The sequence below is a fragment of the Mercenaria mercenaria genome, chromosome 11 (genome assembly GCF_021730395.1).
Source record: "Mercenaria mercenaria strain notata chromosome 11, MADL_Memer_1, whole genome shotgun sequence".
Taxonomy (NCBI): domain Eukaryota; kingdom Metazoa; phylum Mollusca; class Bivalvia; order Venerida; family Veneridae; genus Mercenaria; species Mercenaria mercenaria.
This window is the reverse complement of record NC_069371.1, coordinates 6,855,310-6,870,161: the sequence shown is the minus strand read 5'-3', so window position 1 is coordinate 6,870,161 and position 14,852 is coordinate 6,855,310. Positions and strand designations below refer to the sequence as shown.

At 35.4% G+C, this 14,852-nt stretch overlaps 1 long non-coding RNA gene across 2 annotated transcripts in view; it reads left to right on the top strand.

Moving 5' to 3' along the window:
• The window catches only part of LOC128546998 (uncharacterized), a 50,846-nt gene that overhangs the window by 16,751 nt on the left and 19,243 nt on the right, over window positions 1-14,852 (top strand). The window contains exons 4-6 of one of the 2 annotated variants that reach the window (XR_008366251.1): window positions 6,198-6,380; window positions 10,387-10,476; window positions 13,294-13,451. This is a non-coding gene — a long non-coding RNA (uncharacterized LOC128546998). The remainder of the gene's footprint in view (window positions 1-6,197; window positions 6,381-10,386; window positions 10,477-13,293; window positions 13,452-14,852) is intronic. The other variant, XR_008366250.1, reaches the window with a different exon arrangement.

Genomic DNA, 14,852 nt, shown 5'->3' with positions numbered 1-14,852 from the left:
AAATATTGGCTACTGCCAGACTAATATTGAATTACTGTATTTCAGGATTAAGAGATGGTCTGTTTACCATTGGCTTGCCAACCCTATTTACCACATACAAATGTATCCTATATTTATTCAAGATAGTTTTCAAACAAGTTAGAAAAAAATCTGTCCTGTCTACCATCTACCTTATACTTGTTTGTTATTAGATATTCAGGAAGTACTAGTTAAAATTTTAGGATGTATACAGTTTTACGCAAAGGGGATGATAAGGAGAAAAGGCATATTTTTGTTAATGCTTACTTTAAGAACTTACTTTATTTTGAATGGTATTTATTTCACAGACATTGCATGATTCTTGAATTTGTAGGTCATGAAGACTTTTCTTTAGAACTACTTTTTGATAATTTAACAGATAAAAAAATAAATTGATACAATTACATCTTTTATTCATGATTTTTATTTTTATGAAATTCAAAGCATATAATTATAAAAATTCAAAGCATATATTTGTAAGGCAGATTCCTGTCGGCAACAACTGAAGGATTTTTGATTTAGAACAGTTTTGATTAGAGCATTTCTGTCTTTGCAGTGAAAGTGTTTGTTTGAAAATCTATGAAAAATTAAAATCTTAACATCTTTTGAAAACTGAAAATGCACTGAGCAAAATTATAGCCAAGTCCTGCACTGACATAAGCAAAGCAAATGCTCAGGTCTTATCTTCTCTCAATGTTACATCTTCGTCTGCTAACTTGGGCAATATTCATCAATGTGGTTTAATTTGTATTATGAAATAGAGACCAACAATAAATTAATGAAAAGACTTAGTGTATGTGGTGAAAAATCACAGAAAAGGATTGAATTTAGCTTAAACATTGTAGGTTGTCTTGATACAAGATAATATTATGATATGAGAATAACCATTTTAGTGCAGATTTAAAATACTTTACAACATAAAGAAAATACATGAGAGGTCAATTTTGTATCAAACAGCAACAGCTTAAGTCTTTAAAATGAATAAGCTTTAAAATTGGAAAAAATGTATAAGAATATCCTGTGGAAACCTACTAGCATACTTGCTTGGTATGAATGAGATAAGTTTTGAGAGGTAATGAAATGTGCTATACCTCTCATGCCCCCTTAGCATAAGCATAAGCACTGGTTACTGTAAGTAGTTTTTCATATATTATGTTGAATTTGAGTGAAATATCTATTGATCACATGAATTATTGATTGTACTATTTTGAAAAAAGCTCTGCATTTAAAGACTGAAAGATAAGATCAATTTTCTTTATTCTACTCTGTTGCTTTTCTATTAATGCAGCTTATTCGCTGTGCTTGTATCTGCATTTAGCAAACTTTCCCATCTAACTTCTTTTCCTATCCTATTTCACTATGATATCCAGCTAACTAGCTAGCTATCCCATGGTGTTCCCCCATGATGCTACTAGGGTATATATTTCTTCCTGCTAACTATCATATCCACCTAACTCTAGCCAGCTATCCCATGGTGCTGCCTCCATGATGCTACTAGGGTATATGTCTTCAAGCTAATTATTATATCCACATAACTCTAACTAGCTATCTCATGGTGTCCCTCCATGATGCTAATATGGTATATATTTCTTCCTTGTAACTACCATTAGGACCCATATTATATCCATCTAGCTCTCACATGTGCTGCCAGGTTGTATATTTCATCCACCAAGCTAGCCGAAGCTGCTACCGAGAGAGGTGTTGCATACTGCCAGCCAGCCCATGTTTCTTCTAGGGAGCATTTACCATTCTTTGCTTCTTATAGCCTACCCTATATATTCCTATAAGCTCATCTATCCTATAGGGTCCTTTTGGTAGTATATTTCATTATGGTCTATACATTACATCCATCTATCTAGCTCTCCTGTGTGCTACCAGGCTGTATATTTCATCCATCAGGCTAGCCAAAGCTGCTACCTTGCATGGTTGTATACAGCAAGCTAGCTTTCTTTTCTTCTTACAGGCTGTATAACTTCTAGTCTTCTACCTGTTGCTCTTGACCAAAGTCTTTCAGTCTTTCAGTATTTAGCAACTTCTGATTGCATAATTGAACTAGAAGATTATAAGTTAATCATTATGCAAATATGGGACCTATCAAGTTAATATTAAAGTAACTTACAATTTAAGCCTGCCACAGAAAGTAATTCAAAACAGTTAAGCTTGTATGGTTTTTCCATGTTTGATAGAGGATCCTTTTTTAGTAAATGAAAGAAAGCAAAACTTGAAGCTTTTAAAATCTGCATCATAATGGTTGTTTTCTAAAACTTGTATGAGCTAGAGCATTATTTTCAGTTATTTTAATAATGAAACTTTACAAATGGTTACATTATAGGGTTAAAAAAAATAGATGATAGCATCAAATCCCATAACTCTGACATTCATTTTAGCCAAATTGCCAAATTATGCTCCCCCCCCCCCTTTTGCACTAAGAAAATCCTGGTTAAAATTTTGCATTCAACTCTGTAGGTATTTTAAAAATTTAAAAAATATTAAAATATTCCCGCTTCAAATAGTAGAGCATTAATGTCTTAGGGACATCTCTTGTTCTTTCATCTCATGCATGCTGGATATTTCTAGGTCATTTCTGATAATTTGCTAGTCAGGACCAGTTTTCTAGAGTAATTAATTGCCCTTGAATAAATCAAAATTGCAAAATTTAAATGTATTATTTAACCCTTAGCCTGCTGGCGGCAAGTGATTCTGCCTTTGCGACCAGTGCAGACCAAGATCAGCCTGCACATCCGTGCAGTCTGATCATGGTCTGCACTGTTCGCTATTCTGTCAGTAATTTTTCAGTGAACACCCCTTTGAATAATAAGTGGTATGGCCCAAATTGAATGATGGACCGATCCATTTTAGATATTTAGCAGGGTAAGGGTTAAAGAAGAGTATTATAGAAAATATGAATTAATTTGAAGGGTATATATTGTGACTTTTACACTCTTGGTATCTCTGGCATTGTTTGACAAGATTCACTTAAGTGAAGTGTTGGTTGCTATTTCTTAGTATTAATTTTGTACTATTCTCAGTGGCTGATGTTTAAAAGCAAGCAAGGCATGGTGCATTTCATTTAATACTGACTAGGTTACTGGTGTTACTAGGCCAAGAAAAAAATTAATAAGATAGAAAGTCGCTGTATCAAGGCTTTAATTGGTAATAGTTTCCTTTTAAATATGAATCAAATTTACTGAAATGAATTATGATTTTAAATTCATTGGCATTCGCAATGTCTGAGGAATAATTTTCTAAGGTAAATTGGCAAAGTCTAAAGTTGATATAATATGGAAAGTTAAGTGGCAAGGTGAATGAGATGAATAGATGCAAGACTTGATCTTAACTTTCTTCAGCATTTAATCCTATGGGCAACTATTTGTAAAGCCAATCAAAATTTTAACTAAAAATATTTGTAATTAGATAATATAAAGTATTTTGTTCAAGTTCATTAGTACACAAAATTGTTCAAAAACTCACCAAGGTTACATATTACATATCCTAGAATGTTTGTGATAAGATTTTTGGCAAGATCATTTTTGTAAAACCAGAGTTATGGACCTTGAACAATCTTATAGAACATAATACAGAGTACAAATTGTTGCAAGACAATAATTGGCAAGACTGATCCAATAACCTATGAGTCACTGGCTCTTGAGTAATGTCTTGATAGTGTAATTTCATATTGTTTTCCTGTCCTATTAATAGAAAACCAAATCAAATTATTTTTTTAAAGAAGCAGATACAGAGTGCAGTGTATTTACTTTGTCACCAGCTATAAACTAGGCAATTTGTAAAAATCCATTTAGCACCATAGAGGAGACATCTTCTACCTATCTTGCAGAAAGCCTGTCAGAAATGAAGTCAATATACAAGCTTGGTTATCTTAGGGAAAAAAAACAACTTAAAAATTGGTATTGGATAGAAATCCCATGTAAATGCAATTATAGTAGAGATACTTTATACCGTCTAAAGGTCAAAATAGAAACTTGGTTATTTTTGGAACTGAATTAATGTTCAACTTTTGTGTTTAAAGTCACCAGGTATTATGTAAAGTGGAAGGTTCAGTTGGAAACTAAACCATATGAGGTCAAAAACTAGATCACAGAAAAAACCCTTGGTTACACTCTAGTTATATTACCTTTTAGATGTGAAGCATGGTCAGGCAGTCTAGCACTATTGTGATCCACTTAGGTTTTGTAAATTTAATCAGAAGTTTTAAGCAATTTTGGTGTAAGTTTCAGTTTGAATAATTTTAAACTTGATGTTGCATTAGTTATGGTTTGATAGCGTAAGGACATTTTTTTTTACTTTAAGACTGTAGGGGTGAGCTTTTGTGATCGCCCTGTGTCCGTTGTTGTCCGTCCGTCCGTCGTCTACAATTTGACTGTTAACACTCTAGTGGTCAAAATTTTGGCCTAATCTTAATGAATCTTGGTCAGAATGTTACCTTCAATAAAATCTTGGACGAGTTCGATATTTGGTCATCTGGGGTCTAAAACTGGGTCACCAGGTCAAATGAAAGGAAAAGCTTGTTATCACTCTAGAGGTCACATTTGGCCCAATCTTAATGAAACTTGGTCAGAATGTTACCATCAACAAAATCTTGTACAGTTTGATATTGGGTCATGTGGGGTCAAAAACTAGGTCACCAGGTCAAATCAAAGGAAAAGCTTGTTAACACTCTAGAGGTCACAATTTTGGCCCAATCTGCATGAAACTTGGTCAGAATGTTACCATCAATAAAGTCTTGGATGAGTTTGATATTGGGTCATCTGGGGTCAAGAACTAGGTAACCAGGTCAAATCAAAGGAAAAGTTTGTTAACACTGTAGAGGCCACTTTTATGACTGTATCTTCATGAAACTGGGTCAGAATGTCAATCTTGAGGTCAAGTTTGAATCTGGGTCATGTAGGATCAAAAACTAGGTCACCAGGTCAAATCAAAGGAAAAGCTAGTTTACACTGTAAAGGCCACATTTATGACCATATCTTAATGAAACCTGGTCAGAATGTTAATATTGATGATCTATAGGTCAAGTTTAAATCTGGGTCAGGTGGGGCCAAAACTTAGGTCACTGGGTCAAATCAAAGGAAAAGCTATTTAAGACTTTAGAGGCCACATTTATGACCATATCTTAAGAAACTTGGTCAGAATGTTAATCTTGATGATCTTTAGGTTAATAGGTCAGGTGAGCGATACAGGGCCTTCATGGCCCTCTTGTTTCCTTTTGTTTTATTTTTCTGCCAATCTTCCAGACTGCTGAGGAGATGCTGCTTCAAAAGATTGGCAGAGTTGCATTTTGTTACAGCTGCCAAGGCCTGACAGATCCCTTTACTATTGATCAAGACATGCTAGCGTGACCATCGAGGACAATCCGGTGCCTATATGTCCGCAAGATTTTTACGTTGGAGTAGCTTGTTCTACAGTTCTGTACCGGCAGTGTTTAGATGAAGGTTATTCCTGTGTTTTGAGAGATGGGAATCAGGGATTGTGAGGATTTTAATTTCTTTCAGGTACAAAGCCTGCCAATGACAACTGACTTTATGTCCCGTCCATACATACAGTCGGCAGGATTTTCTTTCAGTGTCAAGACCTGCCTAGGATAACCTTTACGAGGTGGGCAGGATTTCATCTTTTCCAGGTCCAAGGTCTGCCTAAGACTGCAGAAGATACAGAAGCAGCGGAATATTTCTTTCAGGTTTCAAGGCCTTGCAGATCCCTTAACTGTTGATCAAGACTGCTATCGTGACTATCGAGGACCCGGTGCCTATATGTCCGCAAGATATAAGCGTGTGGGGGTGACTGATCTGCAATCTTTGCCGGCGGGTTGCTAGATGATAGTTGTTCCTTTGTTGAGTGAGACGGAAATTGGGGATTGCAAGGATTTCTTATTCATTTCAGGTCAATACCCTGCCTATGTCTTCTAATGCATGTTTTACTTGGACGGAACATACATTGGGCAGGTTTTGTATTTTTTTCAGGTTCAAGGCCTGCCAGGACTGGGCAGGATTTTCTCTCTTTCAGATTTCTGTGAATGTTTGCCTTCCTCTACCAGGACAGGCCAGTCTGTCCGAATTGTTTTCATGTAGCTCACTTCTGCAATATTGAATTCTTTCCTTATTTAAGCAAACTTAACATAAAATAATTTTGCATTTTTTTTCCTGTTTCGGCTTATTTATTTTCAGGCTTGAGAGCAGATACTTTCATTATTTCCATGCATGGAAACTGAAATGATGATGGTCCTTGTGTAGAGATCTAGACACTGTTCCCAAGGTGATGTGAAATGGTGCAAAGTGCTGTTTATGTCTTCTGCCTTCACTCTACTAAACCACTACTGCATGGATCTTCTGTATCTTCAATTAGTACTGGTAAGTATATCTTCTTTAAATCTACTGTATTCAACAATTTTCTAAAAACGGACTTGTCCATCATTCAGTTTGGGCAATACCATTTATTAGTCCCCTACTGGTTAAAAACCAGTTTCAGGGACTATAGGAATGCGCTTTTCCGTCCATCATTCCGTCCATCTGCAATTTCCTGTCCAGTCCATAACTCTGTTATCTATGAAGGGATTTTAATATTACTTGCCACAAGTGTTCCTCATGATGAGACAACCTGTTATGCACAAACCCCGGACCCTTAGCTTAAAGGTCAATGTCACAATTGGAGGTCAAAGGTCAACAGGGTTTTTTTCCTGTTCGGTCTATAACTCTGCCATTTATGAAGGGATTTTAATATTATTTGGCACCAATATACCTCATAATAATGATATCTGTCATGTGTTTACAAATCTGTCCCGAGTGCCCTCGGGACGGATATTTCATTACTGCCCAATGCGCAGGTGCCCTCAGGACAGATATTTCCAGTACAAAATATCTTAAAAAGATCACCAATATCTACAAAATTGGTACTGCTTTCGAAAAGATTAATAAATAATCAATTAAATATATGGATCTGAACAAGTTGATGCAAGAATCAGATATTATTAAAGCCAGAGAATCAAAACATGTATGAAAATTTGCGCAGCGTTACGATCGTGCACCTGATAAATTTACGAGTTTCGGAAAGGTAAATTTCGGTTATGAATTTAGTCGTTAAAGATTTTTTCAATCGAGCAAATTTGTACTTTATTTATTATGTAATAATAATGCAATGTTCAATTACCTTTTGTTCAGCAAATAGTTATAGATATGTGTATGAAATGCTAAATTTAAGAAAATAATGGCACTGAACTATTTTAATGATTTAGGAAAAAAATGTGACTTGGGTCAGTTTTAGCAAACTTTCTAAGTTTAATCTAATTCTTATATTTTCTTGACAACATTTTAGAAGTGTTCATCACTTTCGTACAATGGAGAAAAAAATGTTTTTAGCTCTGTATAAGAATGCATGATATATTTAATAACTTTGGCATTCACACAAAAATAGTGTTGTTTCTTTTTCGAAAATATGAATTTTTATTTTGTTTTTATATATACCTGCTGATGCTGAAGAAATTCACAAAAAGGATAAACATACATAAAAATAGTGAAAAAACTATCAATCCCCACAGCGTATATACAAAGGATTTATAGGAGGAAACTCTTAAAATTGGCTGAAACTTTATTGAAGAAATAACAAAACTTAAGTTTGAAAAAATGGTTTGCCTGGGTAATTCTTTTTTTACGTACCGGAGAAACGCGCTTTATCAAGTAGCCAATCCATGCAATCGTAATGATCAAAAGTTTTGGCGGTATTGATTAAAAATCAAGAAAACTTCAACAACAATTCAGTTCTGTTCTTCTTAATAGAAATATCAATTCATAGATTTGTATTAATGCATTTACTCACTATATACAAATACTTTTTTGAGATGATTTCTTTACAATAATAGTAACATGTACTAAATTTACAAGTTCCAAACATTAATATTTCTATGTGTATCCAAAGTGATAAATCTCTGCCAGAAAAGAACTGTCTGCTTTGCAGCGTACAGCTCGGGAAGGGAATTGAACCTTTTTATAGGATTTCTGTTTTATTTTGCTAACACCCATGAAAGTTTGCCTACCTACCAACCCTATTTTTGTACCCCCCAACAACAAAGTTGTAAGGGGGGGTATACTGGTTTCAGGTTGTCTGTCTGTCTGTCTGTCCGTCTGGCCGTCTGTCCGTAGACGCAATCTTGTGCGCACCTTCTCTCCTTATCCCCTTGACAGAATTTAATGAAACTTCACACAAGTGATCAGTACCAACAGTAGTTGTGCATGGGGCATGTTAGGTTCTTTTAGAAAAAAAATTTGCAGAGTTATGGGACTTTGTTTTTTTGTTACTATACTATATACATAGACACAATCTTGTGCGCACCATCTCTCCTCATCCCCTTGACAGAATTTAATGAAACTTCACACAAGTGATCAGTACCAACAGTAGTTGTGCATGGGGCATGTCAGGTTCTTTAAGAAAAAAAATTTGCAGAGTTATGGGACTTTGTTTTTTTGTTACTATACTATATACATAGACACAATCTTGTGCGCACCATCTCTCCTCATCCCCTTGACAGAATTTAATGAAACTTCACACAAGTGATAAGTACCAACAGTAGTGGTGCATGGGGCATGTTAGGTTCTTTTAGAAAAATTTTTGCAGAGTTATGGGACTTTGTTTTTTTGTTACTATACTATTTACATAGACACAGTCCTGTGCGCACCATCTCTCCTTATCCCCTTGACAGAATTTAATGAAACTTCACACAAGTGATCACCACCAACAGTAGTTGTGCATGGGGCATGTAAGGTTCTTTTAGAAAATTGTTTTGCAGAGTTATGGGACTTTGTTTTTTTGTTACTATACTATATACATAGACACAATCTTGTGCGCACCATCTCTCCTCATCCCCTTGACACAATTTAATGAAACTTCACACAAGTGATCAGTACCAACAGTAGTTGTGCATGGGGCATGTTAGGTTGTTTCAGAAAAAAAATTGCAGAGTTATGGGACTTTGTTTTTTTTTTTTGTTACTATACTCTATACATAGACACAATCTTGTGCACACCATCTCTCCTTATCCTCTTGACACAATTTAATGAAACTTCACACAAGTGATCAGTAACAACAGTAGTTGTGCATAGGACATGTTAGGTTCTTTCAGCGACAAAAATTGCAGAGTAATGGATCTTTGTTTCTTGTTAACATACTATGTACATACAGTCTGCATATGCAATCTTGTGCGTGCCTAATCTACCAAACCCTTGCACACAATTTAATGAAACTTCACACAAGTGATCAGTACAAGTTGTGCATGGTGCATGTTACATTCTTTTAGATAAATATTCTGTATAGTTATCTTATGGGACTTTGTTTTTTGTTACTATACTGTGTACATACAGTCTATATACATACAGTCCACATAATTATGCAATCTTGTGTGCGTCAAATTGCAATGTACTGTGTCAGTGCATGCGGGGGGTACATTCATCACCTTTAGTGATAGCTCTAGTTTACACAGCCATTAGCGGAAACAAGTAACTTTTTTTTTTTGGCCTAATATATTATCAGTGCATGAACCACTAGTTGTCATTAACAGTACGAGAGTCGTGTGGGGTGTCAGATGGGTTTTTCCGGCATGGGTAAAATCTCCGTAAACACCAGTCTGGTGTGCAAGAATAAGATGATGTGTCATGCAAAACTTTCAGACCACTACTCAAAGGTCAAGGTCAAATTTGGTAGTCAGATGTTAACATGGCATGAACAGGGTCTGTTTCGTGTCCGGTCCATAACTCTGTCCTTCATTAAGGGATTTTAGTATCATTTGGCACAAATGTTTCCCATGATGAGACAACATGTCATGTGAAAATCCCCGGACCCCTGGCTCAAAGGTCAAGGTCACAATTGGAGGTCAAAGGTCAGCAGGGCTTTTTTCCTGTCCTGTGTATAACTTTGTCATGTCAAACAGGATTTGAATATTACTTGGCATAAATGTTCACCACTATGAGACGGGTTGTCTTGCGCAAGAACCTGATCCCTAGGTCAAAGGTCAGGGTCACACATAGAGGCCAAAGTTCAGTTACAAGAATGACTGTCTGGAACATTCCTTCTTTTTTCATGGAGGGGTTTTGATGTAACTTGGCAAAAATGTTCACTAACATGAGACAGATTGTTGTGCGCAAGATTCAGGTCCCAAGGTCTAAGGTCAAGGTCACACTTAGAGGTCAAATGCCAAATTCAAGAATGACTTTGTTCGGAGCATTTCTTCTTCATGCATGGAGGGATTTTGATTTAACTTGGCATAATTGTATACGATCATGAGACAGAGTGTCATGTGCAGGTCCCTTTAGAATTACTTCCCTTTGTTATTACTATGAATGGCTTATATTGTAACTCTTTCATTACTAGTCATTGGGAAAAATCAAGACCACTTTTCTGTAGTACAACATGTATGTTACATCCAATTTTGAGGTGTATTTTGACCTATCTCTACCTCAGGTAAGGATTTTTATGTGGACTTAGATTTTTTTTTTTAAGATTAACTTTCCTTAGTTGTTAATATAAATATCTTATATTGTAACTTTTTTATAATTGAACATAGGGAAAAACCAAGATCACTTTTCTGTGGTACAACATAATGTTACTTTCAACTTAAGGTATATTTTAAGGTATCTCTGCCTGGTAAGAAGTTTTTTGTGGATTCAGAAAAACAAAGAATTACAATAATTACTACACAACCACAGAATTAAAATTCCATTTGCAAATAGAATGCTAATGTAAAGAAATTTGCTATGACGGGCTTACATTGTGACATTCCGGCACTCTTGTTTTTAGCTCACCTGTCACATAGTGACAAGGTGAGCTTTTGTGATCACCCTTCGTCCGTCGTCAGTCTGTCTTTGCGTGCGTGCGTCAACAATTTAGTGTCTGCACGATAGTGGTTTCATTTATGATTTTATTTTAACCAAACTTGCACACAACTTGTATCACCATAAGATCACGGTTCCTTTCTTGAACTGGCCAGATCCCATTATGGGTTCCAGAGTTATGGCCCCTGAAAGGGCCAAAATTAGCTATTTTGACCTTGTCTGCACAATAGCAGCTTTATTTATGATTTGATTTTTACCAAACTGGCACACAACTTGTATCACCATAAGATCTTGGTTCCTTTCTTGAACTGGCCAGATTCCATTATGGGTTCTAGAGTCATGGCCCCTGAAAAGGCCAGAATTAGCTGTTTTGACCTTGTCTGCACAATAGCAGCTTCATTTATGATTTGAATTTAATCAAACTTGCACAAAACTTGTGTCACCATAAGATCTCAGTTACTTTTTTGAACCGGCCAGATCCCATAATGGGTTCCAGAGTTATGGCCCCTGAAAGGGCCAGAATTAGCTATTATGACCTTGTCTGCACAATAGCAGCTTCATTTATGATTTGATTTTAACCAAAGTTGCACACAACTTGTATCACCACAAGATCTTGCTTCCTTTCTTCAACTGGCCAGATTCTGTCATGGGTTCCGGAGTTATGGCCCCTTAAAGGGCCAAAATTGGCTAATTTGGCTTTTGCAGCCATATAGAGACTTCATTTATGGTTTTATTTGATACAAACTTTTAAAATATCTTCAACAGCAATAAGTCTTGGATTCCGTGACAAATCTGATCCAATCATAGGTTCCAGAGTTATTTTATATCTGATTACCTCCCCTGATTGTAATCAAAATTGATTTATATCAGTTAGTACTTATAGGACTTATTTGAAATTTCATTATTGTTATTAGTTGGACTGAGACAATCAGGGTAGATAACTATGAACTGATTTTATGTCAAATTACCTCCCTTTATTTCAAATTAAAATGGGTATATCTCCATAACTAATGAAGATACTGATCTGAAATTCCATTTATGTCAACAGATTTATTTGGCAGATCCTTCTTTTGTTCACTTACAATTTCTATTTTTTTAATTACTTCCCTTTTACGTTACTATAAATAGCTTATTTTTAGTAACTTTTTTATTATTGGCCGTAGGGAAAAACTGAGACCACTTTTCGGTGGTACAACATGGATGGTACCTCCAATTTTTAGGTGTATTTTGACATATCTATACCTTGTAAGAATTTTTTTTCTTTTTGGTTAAATTTCTTCGCTTTGTTGTTCCTGTCCTTTGGACTTAGATATTTTTTCTGAGGACCTTCTTGTCCTCAAGTGCAGTGATAACAGGTGAGCGATATAGGGCCATAATGGCCCTCTTGTTGTTTTTTTTTTGTTTGTTTATTTTTGATATTTTTGTTTTACTATAAATTACTTACAAGATACCTTTTTGGTAATAGGCCAAACAATAGGTTTTTATACATACAAATTTTAATCCAAGTGTTTCATTATAACATATTGTATATATAGTACAATATTGTTTATACATTATTGACAGATATCAGTTCATTATGTTATACTGCGGTAGAGAAAATTAGTTGCCCTCCAGTAGGGTACTTTGTATTGCATGGCAATACTTCATTCACTTGTTTATCGAAGGGATGTTAACTGAAAATTTACTGACTGAATAGTGAACAGTGCAGACCTTGATCAGCCTGCAAGGATGTGTAAGCTGATCTTGGTCTGCATTGGCTGCAAAGGCACTGTCACTTGCTGCCAGCAGGCTAAAGGTTAAGGTTAATATGTGTATTTGTTGTTGGACTTTGAAATTAGATAATATTACTAATATTAAATTCTGTTATTGTATCTGCCTCCTATTTTTAGAGTTATGGCCCCTGAAATAGTCAAAAATGCACATTTTTTACCTTGTGACAAACCTAGCTCAAAAAGTATTTGATATAGATTCATGAAACCTTGCATGAGTCTTAATCATGATATGAACTTGCGCACCTCCTATTTTACATCTGGGTCTGCCCCCTATTTCTTGAGTTATGGCCCCTGAAATAGTAAAATAATGCACATTTTCACCTAATTATGTGCCGCACTCAAAAAGTATTTAGTGCTTGAGTCTTTATCATAATGTGACCTTGCACACTTGGCATTCTTCTGGAGAATTTTAGCATTTATTACAGAGTTATGGCCCTTGAAATAGCCAAAATAGTGGAGTTTTTGTTTGTGATGCTCATAGCTCAAAAAGTATATGGTATAGAATAATGAATCCATTTCATAATTATTTTTTTTGAGGCTATACCCCATTAAGACTGCAAACATTTTAATGATTTCCCCTTATTTGTGACAAATGTACCAGTGGGGGGCACACCCTGTGTCCTACAGACACATTCTAGTTGTATCTGATTCCTCTTGTTTGATGTATCTTATAGGAACTGTGATGACACTGAGGAAATATTCTGCAGTCTTCACCATGGTTACGGTTGAATAGAGATTCCCACATAGCAATTGCTGTACAGTGTAATGCCAGCATGTATGTTTTTCTAAGAAAGCGACAGTGTGTCGAGGCGGAAGCTGTGCATCTGGACAGGTAAGGTTTTTTTCTTTTGAGAATATCATGACTTTGGCTTGATTTTTTGTTTACAATACAGATTCTCTAAAACAGTTTGATACTGCTTGAGTGGCAACCACTAAAATTTAAAAACAATGCCTTTGTTATTGCCATTCATTACTTCCTGCCAGTTTATCTGTAGGCATCCTGTGGATTTGTTATTATTACATTTAATAGTGTAGAATTTTAAGCAGCCTTTAGGAACTTTGTGTCAACTTCCAGCAAAATCTTAAGCAAAAGTATAGCTGTTTGGAAATTTTGACAAAGTCCTGCCTTATTATCACATAGAAATTTTAGTGAAGGTTTGTCACGTTCAGCTATTATTGTACTGAATGACTTGTGATTTTGTTAAAATTGAATGTGAATAGGAGTCAGTAAAAGGATAGGTTTATTAATCTTGGCTATGGCAATACATGATAGGATTCTCTGTAAAATGCAAGGATTTTCAGAGTTACTGCCCTTGAATAACTGAATGTTCAGAAAATTGTGTATGCACTTAATACAACTTTTGTATATTTTCTTTGATATTGGTCTTACCTATTTCTGCAAAAATTTAGGTCAAGATTGATAAAAATGCCAGTTTAGAGAAGTTACTTCAGAGATATGTCCCTTGAATTTATAAACAATATAACTCCAGAGCAGATCTCTAAGAGTTACGGCATTGATCAGCAGTGTTGATAAATTAATACAAAGAAGGATGTTCTAAAGTCCAAATTAATGTGCTATATGTAGTGACTGGCACTATGTTACTGAATGTACAGATATGATCTGGTTAGGTCTTGAGAATATAATCATGGAGAATTCCATCTTGGTAACTCCAGAAAGGTCTGTATTGTCTTTCACCAAGTACTGAATTCAAGCTTGCTTTGCTTAATCTACAAAGTTTATTTTTGAGCTTTTCTTACATAAATACTTTAAAAACATTTTCGCAGTCATTTATTTCTCTGATCTTTGACAAGGAACATTCATTTGAGAAGGTGGCATGCATTCCTCCCTTGCACTGTACACCACCCTCCCTTGCACTGCACTTTGCATGTTTGCTGCTTTCTCAGTGGAAATTCCAAGTTGAAGTGTTGGAGAAATAAGTATGCCTAAATTGGGAGTGAAGATTTGTCTAGTTTCTCATAATTATTTAAATTAAGTAAACAAGCAGAGTTTTAGTATGCGGTGTTTGTCAGTCCATTATCTGCAATCTGGAGGTATACTGGTGTTATTGGGCTCTAACCAGTAGTCCCAAAGTAGGGAAGTGTCACACACTTGGCCACTAGGTCATCATCCACCATTCATTTCATTTAAGATCATCATGAAAGTAATCTTACTTTCTCTTATTTAATGTAGAATAGACAAAATGGAAAGTTCCATAAAATTCATATATTTAAT